Source organism: Schistocerca cancellata, chromosome 8 (genome assembly GCF_023864275.1).
Source record: "Schistocerca cancellata isolate TAMUIC-IGC-003103 chromosome 8, iqSchCanc2.1, whole genome shotgun sequence".
Lineage (NCBI taxonomy): Eukaryota > Metazoa > Arthropoda > Insecta > Orthoptera > Acrididae > Schistocerca > Schistocerca cancellata.
The window spans coordinates 360,244,602-360,259,968 of record NC_064633.1 but is presented as its reverse complement, the minus strand read 5'-3'; the positions used below and the strand labels follow the sequence as shown (position 1 = coordinate 360,259,968).

At 44.5% G+C, this 15,367-nt stretch overlaps 1 protein-coding gene across 1 annotated transcript in view; it reads left to right on the top strand.

Moving 5' to 3' along the window:
• The window catches only part of LOC126094814 (myogenesis-regulating glycosidase-like), a 70,780-nt gene that overhangs the window by 23,818 nt on the left and 31,595 nt on the right, over positions 1-15,367 (top strand). The gene's annotated exons all lie outside the window — the stretch shown is intronic.

Below are 15,367 nucleotides of genomic sequence, written 5' to 3'. Positions count from 1 at the left end.
CATCCTTAAAACTATACAAATTTTAATTGAAATCTTCAAAATTCCTATGTTGAACAATGAAAATAGCTATGTCCCGATAGATGGAATCTATATAAACCTCCTCGCTAACAGTCAGAATCAGTTACTTTAGTTAAAGATTTTGTCAGGGTCAGTTTTATTATAGATATTGGCAAAGCTCGTTTGTGTGTCACGTAATCTTGTGATGCGACAAAAGTGTTATAAAATGGATTTATATGTTTCGGCTGCGTCATTTTATAGAAGAAGATTAATTACCAGATAAATTGCCTGACAATAAGGGAAATCCAAGATATAAGTTTCAGGTGGAGCAAACTGCAGCGAAAAGACAGTACGATTCATCATATATCACGAGTCTGATCTGAGTATAATTTTACTTGACGCGAAAAAGTAGTTACGTTATAAACTTCTATTCTCTTCTTGTCTGAACTGTTTATTGACCGTGTTTCATTTCTGTTCAATGCCACATTCCAGACAAATACCTTCCGAAAAAGCTTCTTAATTTTTAAACTTATACGTGACACAACGAAGTGGTCATATTATATCCTCTATTCTCTTCTTGTCTGAACTGTTTATTGACCGTGTTTCATTTCTGTTCAATGCCACTTTCCAGACAAATACTTTCCGAAAAGGCTTCTTAATTTTTAAACTTTTATTCGATGCTATTCACTGACATTCAGTCATGCCACTGACGTCCTATGAAAGTAACAGTTGTTTGTATGGAATCAGTCCAGTGCAATAGGTCGACGTGAAGACGTGACAGAATGGCAGAGTTACAGTGTTTCATGCGTTTAGGACCCCACTGCAAATGAAGTTGCACGACTTTTTGGTGTATCAATGCTGATTACCCAGTGTGTCTACAGGATCTCCCAAAAATGATGCGATCATCTTCGAGAGGTTATAGAGGGTGTCTTGAGGAACAAATCGAGGACAGGGACCTGTGTTCAGAAACGCCAATCAACGACCTACAGAGTGTCGAAGTAAAAGGTGTAAAAGGTGCTGGCGCTTGCCCCTGTGACACCCCTTCGGCAACAAACGTGATTGTGTACGCTGAAGAACAGTATGCGGTGATTGTGTACGTTGAAAACAGTATGCGGTGCGTCTCGCAGTGTTGTTTGTTATTCAGTGTTTGCCAGTGGAGACGATGGAGCTAGCCGCTGCGTAGCAAGGCACTGTCTCCTACGGATGTGAGGCTCTGTTGCATCGGTGGATGGCGATTTTGGGCACCGGTTTCCTTCCGCCGTTTATTTTCCTACAACAACAAACGGATCTATTCCACACGAGTGAGGGAAGCAGATGGGCAAAGTTATCCATTTGGTATGCATGTAGTTGGCTGGTTGGTTGATTTGGTAGAGGGGACCAAACAGTGAGGTCAACGGTCCCATCGGTTTAGGGAAAGATGGGGAAGGAAGTCGGCCGTGCCCTTTCACAGAAACTATCCCGGAACTTACCAAAGGGATTTACGGATATCACAGAAAACCTAAATGGTTTGAACCGTCGTCTTCCCGAATGCGAGTGCAATGTGCTAAACGACAAGGCAATGAAAGAATGAGTGTCTCCATATGGTGCAGAATGTGCGCTATTTTGAAACTTCGAAGCCGTATCCTTTCCTCTTTCGGGCAATATTCTAAAAGATTTAACTGCCCAGGCAAGAAACACGACCCATCCTCACAGTTGCAGTTCTACCAGTAGCTCCATCCTTTAAAAATTTTCCGGCATCCAAATTGTCCCACAAAATTTCGGGAGAGCTACCGGATATTTGCAACTTGGTGCCAGGATATTTCAGAGCAGAGTCCTCTAGTCATCTTCAGGTGATATTGTCGAACATTCACTGTTTTCACGTATTTAAGACGCCGCCGGCACATGGCTGGTGTATCCACCTGGCATAGCGCATGTGCTGATTGAATGGTGAATACTCGCCACATAGATATCAAATCGATTGTCCTCGTGCGGTAAAATCGCGGAACGACGCCGGCTACACAGAGCACCAAGTTTTTTTTTTTGTGACAAGATTCCATGCAAAATTTAACTGGACACCGTCGCCTCGATTAATAAGGGACTCAGATAGATCATTGATGCATTTATGGCCGTCCGGTGTGGCCGTGCGGTTCTAGGCGCTTCAGTCTGGAACCGCGTCACCGCTACGGTCGCAGGTTCGAATCCTGCCTCGGGCATGGATGTGTGTGATGTCCTTAGGTTAGTTAGGTTTAAGTAGTTCTAAGTTCTAGGGGACTGATGACCACAGATGTTAAGTCCCATAGTGCTCAGAGCCATTTGAACCATTTTTGATGCATTTATGATGGAGCTCCAAAAGTTTGACGTTTGACCCACAGTTTTTTTTTCAATGTATTTCATCAACTGACCAGTGGATATGCAGTGTTCGGCGATAGCTGACTTGGAAGAGGCGAGTATGCCGTTGATGTAATACAATACGATCCTGCACAGTTCACGTCGTTTTCCCTATGTAAGATTTGCCACATTCGCGCGGAATTTTGGAAACATTTATCTTGTGCAGCTCTAGTGGTCTTTGACAAATCCACGTATCCCTGGTGTTTTGGAAGGGAGAAGAAAAAATGCTTTAACTTTATGGCTTCTTAATATTCTGTCTATTTTCAGTGAAACATTTCCAATACATGGTACATAAGCAGTCTTTTTAAAGGCCCTATCCTCTTCCTCGTTTGGCGTTTGTACTTCTATGGCGCTCTCTGTACTTGCTGAGACGAATGTCCACTGTTTACGAGCACAGTTTGCAGGTGTTTCAGTTCCGTTTGCGGATTATCGGCATCCGAGATGGTATGGACTCGGAGGATTAATGTCTTTAGAATGTCCATTGTTTGTGCTGGATGGTTTCAACTAGTAGCTTGTAAAGATAGGTCTTTATTAGTGGGCTTTCGAAACACAGAATGGCCAATTGTGCTATCACTCTTACGTCGCACAAAGACGTCCACAAACGGCAAGCAACCATCTTTCTCCGTCTCCGTAGTAAATTTTAAGTTATCATGTATGGAGTTAAGCTTTTGAAAGAACTTTCGGAGATTGTCCAAACCATGAGACGAAACTCTAAAAGTGACATCAGCATATCGCCAAAATACTGTTGATTTTAAAATAGCTGATGTGACTTCTCGCTCCTCAAAATCTTCCATAGAAAGACTAGGGAGACAAAGGACTCCCCATGGCGACACCGCCAGATTGTTAAAAAAACTTATAGTTAAATAAAAAGTACGCTGAGGAAAGAGTGTGCTGGAACAAAGCTGTAATGTGAGCTCCAAACCAATTGCCAGCGAGCTGCAGTGAGTTGCAGTGAGCTCACCAGAGGGACATTTGTAAAAATAGAAACGACATTATAACTGACCAACAAGTCATTGCTTTCCAGCTAAGTGAGTGAAGTCTGTTGATAAAAATAACTAGAATTTCTTATATGACGTGAATACTTGCGCCGAAATATCGTGGCAACAAGTAGCAAACATCCAGCAGTTCTCTCGAAATTTTATGGAACCTCTGTCCTACCTCCTGAATTTCACGGAAGATCTGCTGCTAACCACGTTGTGCTAGCAGAACTGGAAAACTTGAAAAGTAAGAGAGAGGTTTTGCCAAAACTGAAGTTGTGACAACGGGTCGTGAGTCGTACGTGGATAACTCAGTTGGTAAGGGCATAGATCGAAAAAGGTATGTATTTCGTTTGGCTTGAAGATACAGTGTGTTGTTACAAGATATAATGTACAATTATTTACATATTTACAAACATATACGGGTTTAGACCTCGATCTATGAGTAACTTCAGTATTATTACAGATGGATATTCAGTGTCCTCAACCACTCCACAGCTTCCTCACTGGCCTGATGAATCTCCTCCATCGAACCATTGAACCTTCTAAGTGGGCAATGCATAATGATGTGGCTGATGGTCTGACAGCAATTTTCCACTTGTGCTTCTAAAACTGACATCTGCCATGTTGAGCTTTTATCCATTTAAGTGATGTCCAGATTTTCCTGGGTTGTTTGGAACCAGGGGGTTGCTTGGTTGGGTCCGAGATCAGTCCAGATATGTCTAGGTTTGAAGACAGCCAGGCGCTGCGCCAAGCTTCTCTTACTGTAAACTGATCTTGGGCCAGCTACTTTCCTAGAATCCAAGAAGGGTTCCGAGATTTCAGGCTGAGATCTTCATGTAGACAGTCTTCATGTATTGGTAAGAGAGGGTTGTCACAGCGTTTATGTCGTTCTATCTTCAGTGCTAATGCTCTTCGGAGATGAGGAGTTGGAATACTAGAAAGTACCTGTAGCCACTTCTGAGGAGAAGACTGGATGGTGCCTGACATAATCCTCAATGTGTCATTCAGCTGGACATCTACCTTCTTTGTATGGGTACTGTTAAGCCGTACTGGACTGCAGCATTGAGCTACTGGGTATACTAGGGTAAGTGCTGTAGTTCTGAGACTAGATGCAGAGGGGCCCCAGCCTGTTCCTGTGAGTTTGTCCAGGATGTTGTTACGGCTATTGATTTTAGCAGATGTTTTGCGTAGATGTGCACTGTAGGTCAAGGATCGATCCAAGATGACTCCTAGATACACTCCTGGAAATGGAAAAAAGAACACATTGACACCGGTGTGTCAGACCCACCATACTTGCTCCGGACACTGCGAGAGGGCTGTACAAGCAATGATCACACGCACGGCACAGCGGACACACCAGGAACCGCGGTGTTGGCCGTCGAATGGCGCTAGCTGCGCAGCATTTGTGCACCGCCGCCGTCAGTGTCAGCCAGTTTGCCGTGGCATACGGAGCTCCATTGCAGTCTTTAACACTGGTAGCATGCTACGACAGCGTGGACGTGAACCGTATGTGCAGTTGACGGACTTTGAGCGAGGGCGTATAGTGGGCATGTGGGAGGCCGGGTGGACGTACCGCCGAATTGCTCAACACGTGGGGCGTGAGGTCTCCACAGTACATCGATGTTGTCGCCAGTGGTCGGCGGAAGGTGCACGTGCCCGTCGACCTGGGACCGGACCGCAGCGACGCACGGATGCACGCCAAGACCGTAGGATCCTACGCAGTGCCGTAGGGGACCGCACCGCCACTTCCCAGAAAATTAGGGTCACTGTTGCTCCTGGGGTATCGGCGAGGACCATTCGCAACCGTCTCCATGAAGCTGGGCTACGGTCCCGCACACCGTTAGGCCGTCTTCCGCTCACGCCCCAACATCGTGCAGCCCGCCTCCAGTGGTGTCGCGACAGGCGTGAATGGAGGGACGAATGGAGACGTGTCGTCTTCAGTGATGAGAGTCGCTTCTGCCTTGGTGCCAATGATGGTCGTATGCGTGTTTGGCGCCGTGCAGGTGAGCGCCACAATCAGGACTGCATACGACCGAGGCACACAGGGCCAACACCCGGCATCATGGTGTGGGGAGCGATCTCCTACACTGGCCGTACACCACTGGTGATCGTCGAGGGGACACTGAATAGTGCACGGTACATCCAAACCGTCATCGAACCCATCGTTCTACCATTCCTAGACCGGTAAGGGAACTTACTGTTCCAACAGGACAATGCACGTCCGCATGTATCCCGTGCCACCCAACGTGCTCTAGAAGGTGTAAGTCAACTACCCTGGCCAGCAAGATCTCCGGATCTGTCCCCCATTGAGCATGTTTGGGACTGGATGAAGCGTTGTCTCACGCGGTCTTCACGTCCAGCACGAACGCTGGTCCAACTGAGGCTCCAGGTGGAAATGGCATGGCAAGCCGTTCCACAGGACTACATCCAGCATCTCTACGATCGTCTCCATGGGAGAATAGCAGCCTGCATTGCTGCGAAAGGTGGATATACACTGTACTAGTGCCGACATTGTGCATGCTCTGTTGCCTGTGTCTATGTGCCTGTGGTTCTGTCAGTGTGATCTCGTGATGTATCTGACCCCAGGAATGTGTCAATAAAGTTTCCCCTTCCTGGGACAATGAATTCACGGTGTTCTTATTTCAATTTCCAGGAGTGTATTTAGGGTGAGGATTAAACTTCAGCAGGTGGCCACGATATTGAACTTGGGGAATATAGTTGGCTTGTCTGTTGCTAAGATGGAAACTGCTGACCTCTGTTTTCGTTATGTTTGGTTTCAGTCTGCAGATTTTGAAGAACTTGTCGACTCTCTGAAGATCTTCTGTGACCGCGGTTTCTGCTATCAATGCAAGGTCGTCAGCTTACATAAACTTTCTAGCAGCAGTAGCTGGTAAATCCTCAGAGTATATGTTTAACAGCAATGGGGCAAGGACCGATCCTTGTGGTAATCCATCATTCAGTTTGTAAGGTGTGCTTTCGATGTCATTTAGGTGCACTTCGATCGCTCTGCTGGCCAATATGTTGTTCAGAAGGGTGGCATTTTTTTTTGTATGGGATTGTTTTAAGGAATTTAAGGAATTTGAGGATCATCACTTTCGCCAAACTGTGTCATATGCTGATGTCAGGTCCACAAACACATCTACAGTCTCCTTGCGATCCAGAAATCCTCTCTCTATGTGACTTGTTAGGGCTAGCAACTGGTCTGTACAACTGCGCTTTGGTCTAAAGCTAGCTTGCCCTATTGGTATGTTATCTAGGGTTATAGCCGAGAATCTGTTATATATTATTCTTTCCAGCAGCTTATAGCTGACACTCAGGAGGACAATAGGCCTATAATATTCTGCATTATCTCCACTTTTCCCAGGTTTCCGTATTGCGACAATTTTAGCTCTTTTGGATATTTGTGGTAGCTGTCCATTGCGTAAGATTTTGTAAAACTTAGCAAGCCATTTAGTTGTTCGAGGACCACAGTGTAATAGAAATTCTGGACATCTACCATTTAGTCCACCTGCTTTTCGTGATTTTACTTCCTTTAGTGCAGATGAAACCTCAACAGCCGTGATATCAAGTGGAAAATGACGAACTGCTTCAGCCTGGCATATATTTGATTTTAATTCTGACCGAATTCTTTTTGCCTCTTTCTTGTCATTGTCGGCAGATTTTTTTGCCAGACTAACTAATCTGTTTGCTGTTGCATCTGGTTGTATCTTGGAGCACTTAGCACTGAATTTAGGAGTACTGCTACCAAGTGTTCATAAAAGAGACCATGCTTTTCGGCTGGAGTGCGGAAAATTTGTATTTTCCCTGAGGCTGATCCATTTTTCTCTTCTAGCTGAGTCTAGGGAATTTAGTAACTCATCTGCGATTTCATGGTCACCGCTGAGTTTATATTCTTCATATAGCTCGATACATTTTAGATTCCAGCCAGGGACATAAGCCTTCCTGTATCCTCTTGGGATATGTTTCTTTGCGATGGCACATACTAATCCCGTAAAGGGCTTATAATTTTCTATTTTTGATGTGATCCACTGTCCAGTTTGCTAGTGAATTTTGACCAGTTGGCTTTGGTAAAGTTTCAGCGTGGCAGTGGGACTGACCTGATGGCAGGCATTTCTAGGCGGACTTTGGCGAGTGCTGGTCTATGCTGACTTCGTGGGAAGTTGTCTAGAATTTTCCTGCTTTACTTCAGTGGTCTTCCAGATGAGTCCTTTGAGACAAAACATAGATCCGGACATAGTCCTTGTTCCATCTAGCGGAGTGGAAAGAGCCCTTTTCTTTGGCATAGTACAACAGAAAGAGGTCTTCAGCATCGGCACACTGTCATACGTCTTGGCCCTCTTTGTCGGTATAATCGTATCCCCAGTTGGTGCTGTTGCTGTTAAAATCTCCGAGGATTACAGCTGGGTGTTGCACGTTCTGGATGGCCTCATTCAAGATCAAAGGGTGTGATGGAGGCTTATAGATGTTTGTAATTTCAGTGCCTGCAACTTAATTTTGGAGCCAAACATATTATTGTTCACATTTGTGCTTATAGTTACAGCTTCATCGATGTTGTTTTTTACATACATTGAAGTACCATAATTTCTGTAAAATGTTGCATTAAGCAAGCTATATCCTGGAATCTTGCATAAAGCTGATCTTGCGTAAAGCTGATCTTGATTTTTGCGTTGAGTCTCTTGCAGCAGGATAGCACCCACCCTGTGGTTGGACAGTAATTTTGCTAAGTATTCACTTTTTGACCGGCTTACTCCTTCTATATTGAGTTGCAAAACTCTTTATGTATGGGCGAGGGCCATTCTGAGCTTGAGCCATGTTGCTGTATCTTCCAGTTGCTGGGATATCCTGAAGGAAAACTTGGGGTCTAGCGGGCAACGTTGTTGCATTCTTGGCACCACCCTGGGGTCTCGTGTGGGGCACTTTGAGGTTAAACCCACGGACGTGAAGCAACGACGACCCTCATCGAAAAAGGTGGACAGCCAGATAGACTACCAGTCCAGCACGCTATTTTAAACTGCCAGCAAGTTTCATAACAGCAATCACTTCCTCTGTAACGAGGACTTAATATGACCGAGGTCCTGTTTCCTCGCTATATCCTGGAATCTTGCATAAAGCTGATCTTGCGTAAAGCTGATCTTGATTTTTGCATTGAGTCTCTTGCAGCAGGATAGCACCCACCCTGTGGTTGGACAGTAATTTTGCTAAGTATTCACTTTTTGACCGGCTTACTCCTTCTATATTGAGTTGCAAAACTCTTTATGTATGGGCGAGGGCCATTCTGAGCTTGAGCCATGTTGCTGTATCTTCCAGTTGCTGGGATATCCTGAAGGAAAACTTGGGGTCTAGCGGGCAACGTTGTTGCATTCTTGGCACCACCCTGGGGTCTCGTGTGGGGCACTTTGAGGTTAAACCCACGGACGTGAAGCAACGACGACCCTCATCGAAAAAGGTGGACAGCCAGATAGACTACCAGTCCAGCACGCTATTTTAAACTGCCAGCAAGTTTCATAACAGCAATCACTTCCTCTGTAACGAGGACTTAATATGACCGAGGTCCTGTTTCCTCGCTATATCCTGGAATCTTGCATAAAGCTGATCTTGCGTAAAGCTGATCTTGATTTTTGCATTGAGTCTCTTGCAGCAGGATAGCACCCACCCTGTGGTTGGACAGTAATTTTGCTAAGTATTCACTTTTTGACCGGCTTACTCCTTCTATATTGAGTTGCAAAACTCTTTATGTATGGGCGAGGGCCATTCTGAGCTTGAGCCATGTTGCTGTATCTTCCAGTTGCTGGGATATCCTGAAGGAAAACTTGGGGTCTAGCGGGCAACGTTGTTGCATTCTTGGCACCACCCTGGGGTCTCGTGTGGGGCACTTTGAGGTTAAACCCACGGACGTGAAGCAACGACGACCCTCATCGAAAAAGGTGGACAGCCAGATAGACTACCAGTCCAGCACGCTATTTTAAACTGCCAGCAAGTTTCATAACAGCAATCACTTCCTCTGTAACGAGGACTTAATATGACCGAGGTCCTGTTTCCTCGCTATATCCTGGAATCTTGCATAAAGCTGATCTTGCGTAAAGCTGATCTTGATTTTTGCATTGAGTCTCTTGCAGCAGGATAGCACCCACCCTGTGGTTGGACAGTAATTTTGCTAAGTATTCACTTTTTGACCGGCTTACTCCTTCTATATTGAGTTGCAAAACTCTTTATGTATGGGCGAGGGCCATTCTGAGCTTGAGCCATGTTGCTGTATCTTCCAGTTGCTGGGATATCCTGAAGGAAAACTTGGGGTCTAGCAGGCAACGTTGTTGCATTCTTGGCACCACCCTGGGGTCTCGTGTGGGGCACTTTGAGGTTAAACCCACGGACGTGAAGCAACGACGATCCTCATCGAAAAAGGTGGACAGCCAGATAGACTACCAGTCCAGCACGCTATTTTAAACTGCCAGCAAGTTTCATAACAGCAATCACTTCCTCTGTAACGAGGACTTAATATGACCGAGGTCCTGTTTCCTCGCGAGTCAGATCCTCATTTCATTTCGTCGGTGATTTCTATCAAATGTTTAGCGTTACATATCCGTTCAACTAACCGTACGTAGCTGTCCAAGACAACGGTCAGCTGGTGTAGGGAAGAGTCGTGCAGTATCGACCGGTTTAAGTTTTTTGACTTTACTGTGTAACTGCGGTGCCTAATCGGAAAATTAATATACGATTCTCTTACCTCAAGACATGGTCTACGAATAGCACAAAGTAATGATTTTTACTTTCTACGAATAACACAGTGTAAAGATTTTTACTTTTTATTTATAGTGCTTAATGACATCGAAAGTAAATGAACTGCAATTACAAGACTTGCCTTGCACAAAGCGTTTTGCAGTATGGGACATTGTCTTTTCTGTGATAATATCGGTTGTTAATCATTCACTGCACTGTTACATATTGAACAATACGAGGGGAGATCAATAAGAAACGCAACATATTTTTCTGTGAAAGTAGGTTGGTTTCATTCAGGATTAGAATACACCATATTATTCCCTACTCTCTCGGCTACAGAACCCTATTTCTACACCGTAATCTCCGTGCAACGCGACGGCCTTACGCCACCCTACAGGGCAAGTCTTTGTGCCGCATGGTACAGCTCTACTGGTCGGTGTTGGAGACAACGTCTTACTGTATCAGTAACCTCTGAATCATGCACATACTGCTTCCCCAGGAGTGTATCCTTCACTGCGCCAAACAGATGGAAGTCTGAAGGTAGGGTGGATGAAGAACTGTCCAGTGACGTTTTGCGGCCTTTCTGGTGTTCGCAGACTAGTGTGAGGACCTGCTTGTCATGTGAAGAAGAAGTTCATTTGTGTTTTTGTGACGAAGAACACGCTGAAGTTACTTCTTCAATTTCATGATGGTAGCATAATACACCTGAGAGTTGATCGTTGTACCATGAGGGAGGACATCAAACAGAATAAGTCCTTCAGAGTCATTGAAGGCCGTCGCCACGACTTTACAGGCTAAGGATGCGTCTTCTAACTTTTTCTTCGGAGGAAAGATGGTGTGGCGTCACTCTATGGACTACGGTTTTGTTTCCAGTTCGAAGTGATGAACCCACGTTTCATCGACTCTTACAATGTTTGACAAGTTGTCACTATCAGTCTCGTAAAACGCAAGAAATTTCATACAGATGATACTTCTTTGTTCTTTATGGTCTTCTGTTAGGCGGTGAGAACTCCAGTGGGGGTACACACATTTGAGTGAAACTTCCTGGCAGATTAAAACTGTGTGCCGGACCGAGACTCGAACTCGGGACCTTTGCCTTTCGCGGCCAAGTGTTCTACCATCTGAGCTACCCAAGCACGGCTCACGCCCCGTCCTCACAGCTTTACATCCGCAAGTACCTCGTCTCATACCTTCCAAACTTCACAGAATCTCTCCTGCGAATCTTGCAGGACTAGCACTCCTGAAAGTAAGGATACTGCTGAAACATGGCTTAGCCACAGGCTGGGAGATGTTTCGAGAATGAGATTTTCACTCTGCAGCGGAGTGTGCGCTGATATGAAACTTCCTGGCAGATTAAAATGGTTCAAATGGCTCTGAGCACTATGGGAGTTAACTTCTGAGGTCATCAGTCCCCTAGAACTTAGACCTACTTAAACCTAACTAACCTAAGGACATCACACACATCCTTGCCCGAGGCAGGATTCTAACCTGCGACAGTAGCGGTCGCGCGGTTCCAGACTGTAGCGCCTAGAACCGCTCGGCCACCCTGGCCGGCGGAAGATTAAAACTGTGTGCCGGACCAAGACTCGAACTCGGTACCTTTGACTTTCGCGGGGATGTTTCCAGAGTGGTAGTTTTCAGGAGTGCTAGTCCTGCAAGATTCGCACTATCCTTTCTCTCAGGAGCGCTAGTCTTGCAAGATTCGCAGGAGAGCTTGTGTAAAATTTGGAAGGTACGAGACGAGGTACTGGCGGAAGTAAAGCTGTTAGGACGGGGCGTGAATCGTGCTTGGGTAGCTCAGATGGTAGATCACTTGCCAGCAAAAGGCAAAGATCTCGAGTTCGAGTCTCGGCTCGGCACACAGTTTTAATCTGCCAGGAAGTTTCATATCAGCGCACACTCCACTGCAGAGTGAAAATCTCATTCTGGACAGATTTGAGTGTTTGATTGTGGTTCATCGATCATCTCGAATGAGTGTATCCGCACGTACCAACAGTGCAGGAATCACAGCTGCATGGGGACGGCGGACATGCGGGAAATCGCCCAGGTTTGCGCTACGTTGTTGTGATGATGACAGACGCTTCTCTGTAGATATTCTGGAAGCGCCTATGAATGTCTGCGATGTTCTTGCTTTCAGCTAAAAGAAACTCAATGACAGTTCTCTGTTTGGAACATACCTCCGTTACAGACGCCATTATGAAGGCTACATCGCCACCACTTATCGGAACTCCATTAAACTATAGGGACTGAAGGAGGAATATTCTACGTTGTCCCACAATGAATTCCGCATATTTTCAACCTAAACTGACAGAGAAAAAGATGTGTTGCATTACTTACTGAACGCCACTCGTAGTAGAACCCATAATCGTGGTAAGTTACTGTCACTATTTTACCTCAGTTCACCAATATTTATCTCGCTGTTTTACAAAAAAAAAAAAAAAAAAAAAAAAAAAAAAAAAAAAAAAAAAGGGTTCAAATGGCTCTGAGCACTATGGGACTTAACTTCTGAGGTCATCAGTCACCTAGAACTTAGAAATAATTAAACCTAACTAACCTAAGGACATCACACACATTCATGCCCGAGGCAGGATTCGAACCTGCGACCGTAGCGGTGACGCGGTTCCAGACTGAAGCGCCTAGAACCGCACGGCCACACCGGCCGGCGCTGTTTTACAGATGTCGCAAATAAAATATAAAATATTCTCCTGATACACTCATCCAACATGCGCCCAGCATCTACACTTAGTACACATCACTCAGTGTTCTTAAAATGACTGCGGACACACAATGCACTTTTCAGTTTCTTCTACTGACCGATTATTTCAATTAAATTCATGTTCTCTTCGCTTCTTTGCGATTGTGTTTCAATGGTCAACCTTTGGTGTTTGTTTCATTTTCGAACACCGTTCCTTCTACTCTCTTGCAGACATTATTTTTTATGCCTGTAATCTTTTTCTAATCATTTCTTTTCTAATTGTTGAAAACGCTTCAGCTGCCTCCCTCGCCATCATAACCTTGCTGAAAGCCTTTTTCATGCACTGTTCTTTCCTGTTTCTTCTTACTTTTTTACATTTATCGCCATTTCAATCTGAAAAGAAGTGAGAAGAAGTAATTATAATTTAAAAATTGAAATTACTTATGGTCGATACCGAAAGACAATTGGGGAAAGGGGGGGGGGGGCGGTACTGCACAACAAACACTCAGTAGGATCTCGTCAATTTTTTAAAATTTAATTCATCAGTCTTCTGACTGTCTTCTTCTCTTGTGCCAATCTTTTCATCTCCGAGTATAAATTTCACCCTACGTCCTCAATTATTTGCTGGATGTTTTACAATCTCTGTCTTATTCTACAATTTGCACCCTCTGCAGCTCTCTCTAGTACTCCAGAAGCCAGTCTCTGATGTCTTAACAGATGTCCTATCATCCTCACACTTTTTCTTGTGTTTTCCATATACGCATAGCCTTTCCTCGCCGATTCTGCGGAGAACCTTTTCCTTCCTTGCCTCATAGCGGACAATTGCGAGTGTAAACCACCTACTGCCAGCTGCTCCAGTTGCGACATCAAGTGAAAAATTAACTCGACATCCACGGAAAAAGATAGGGCCTAATTTTCCAAACTTGTCTCCAGCACCACGTCTAAGCGGATTCTCTTCTGTTCGGGTTTTCCCACAGTAAATTTTTCGCCACCACACTATGCTGTGCTACAAACGAGCATTCTCAGAAATTTCTTCCTCATATTAAGGCCTGTGTTTGATACTAATAAACTTCTCTTGCTAAGGAACGCACTTTTGGCCAGAGCTAGTCTACTTTTTCTGTCCTGCTTTTTCCGTCCATCATGGGTTATTTTGCTGCCTAGACAGCAGAATCTTTGATTCCGTCTACTTCGTTATTCCCAATTGTGATGTTACGTTTCTCGCTGGTCACATTTCTTCTAATTCTCATTAGTTTCTTCTTTCTTCGATTTATTCTCAGTCCACATTTTTTACTCATTAGAATGTTTGTTACATTTAATAGATCCTGTAATTCTTCTTCTCTTTCTTTGAGGATAGCAATATCATCAGCGAATCGTATCATATCGTAGATATCCTTTTACCTCGAATTTTAATCCTACCCCTGCGCCTCTCTTTTATTACCGCCATTGCTTTTTCGACGTATAGTTGGAACATTAGAGGCGAAAGACTACATCCCTATCTTTCATCTTTTTTAATCTGAGCTCTTCGTTCTTGATCTTCCAGCTTTATTATTCCCTCTTGTTTCTTTAAAATTTTATGCTACCCGTCTTTCAGTTTTCACTTTGTCGAACATTTTTCCAGGTCGACAAACCCTATGAACGTATCATGATTTTTCTTCAGTATTGCTTTTTATCAACCGTAACGTCAGGACGACCTCTTCACGCTTTTACCTTTCCTACAGCCAGACTTACCGTCATCTAAAAGATCCTCAATTTTCTTTTGTATATTTTTCTTGTCAACAACTGAGATGCATAAATTGTTAAGCTGACTGCGCGATAATTTTTACACTTGTCGGCTTTTGCTTGCTTTGGAATTGTGTGGATGATGTTTTTCCAAAAGTCTGATGGTATATCGCCACTCTCATAAATGCTACACACCAATGTGAATGGTCGATTTTTTGCCACTTCCCGAATGATTTTGGAAATTCCGGTGAAATGTTGTTGTCAATTCTGTCTTATTTGACCTTAAGTCCTCCAAAGCTCTTTCAAATTCGCATTCAAATTCTTGATCCCTTATCTCCTCTATGTCGCCTATTTCCTCTCTTGCCGGCCAGGTGGCCGGGCGGTTCTATGCGCTACAGTCTGGAACTGCGCGACCGCTACGGTCGCAGGTTCGAATCCTGCCTCGGGCATGGATGTGTGTGATGTCCTTAGGTTAGTTAGGTTTAAGTAGTTATAAGTTCTAGTGGACTGATGACCAAAGCAGTTAAGTCCCATAGTGCTCAGAGCCATTTGAACTATTTCCTCTCCTATCACGTCATCAGACAAGTCTTCCCCCTCACAGAGGCCTTCAACGTACTCCTTCCACCTATCCGCTGTCTCCCACGCACTCAACAGTGGAATTCACATCGCAGTCTTAATGTTATTGACCTTCTTTAACTCGCCATAGTGTACGTTCTTTTATTTACAGAAATTATCACGAAATGTTTGTTAGATGTCACTCCCTGCGTAACACAGATAACCGAAATATAGCAACGAAGTTAAGCACTCATCTTAAAAACGGGTACCACAGACCTCAAAATATCTTCCGTGCGCTATGAGCTACGGCAACACCACGAAGCATTCGGAGCAGGCA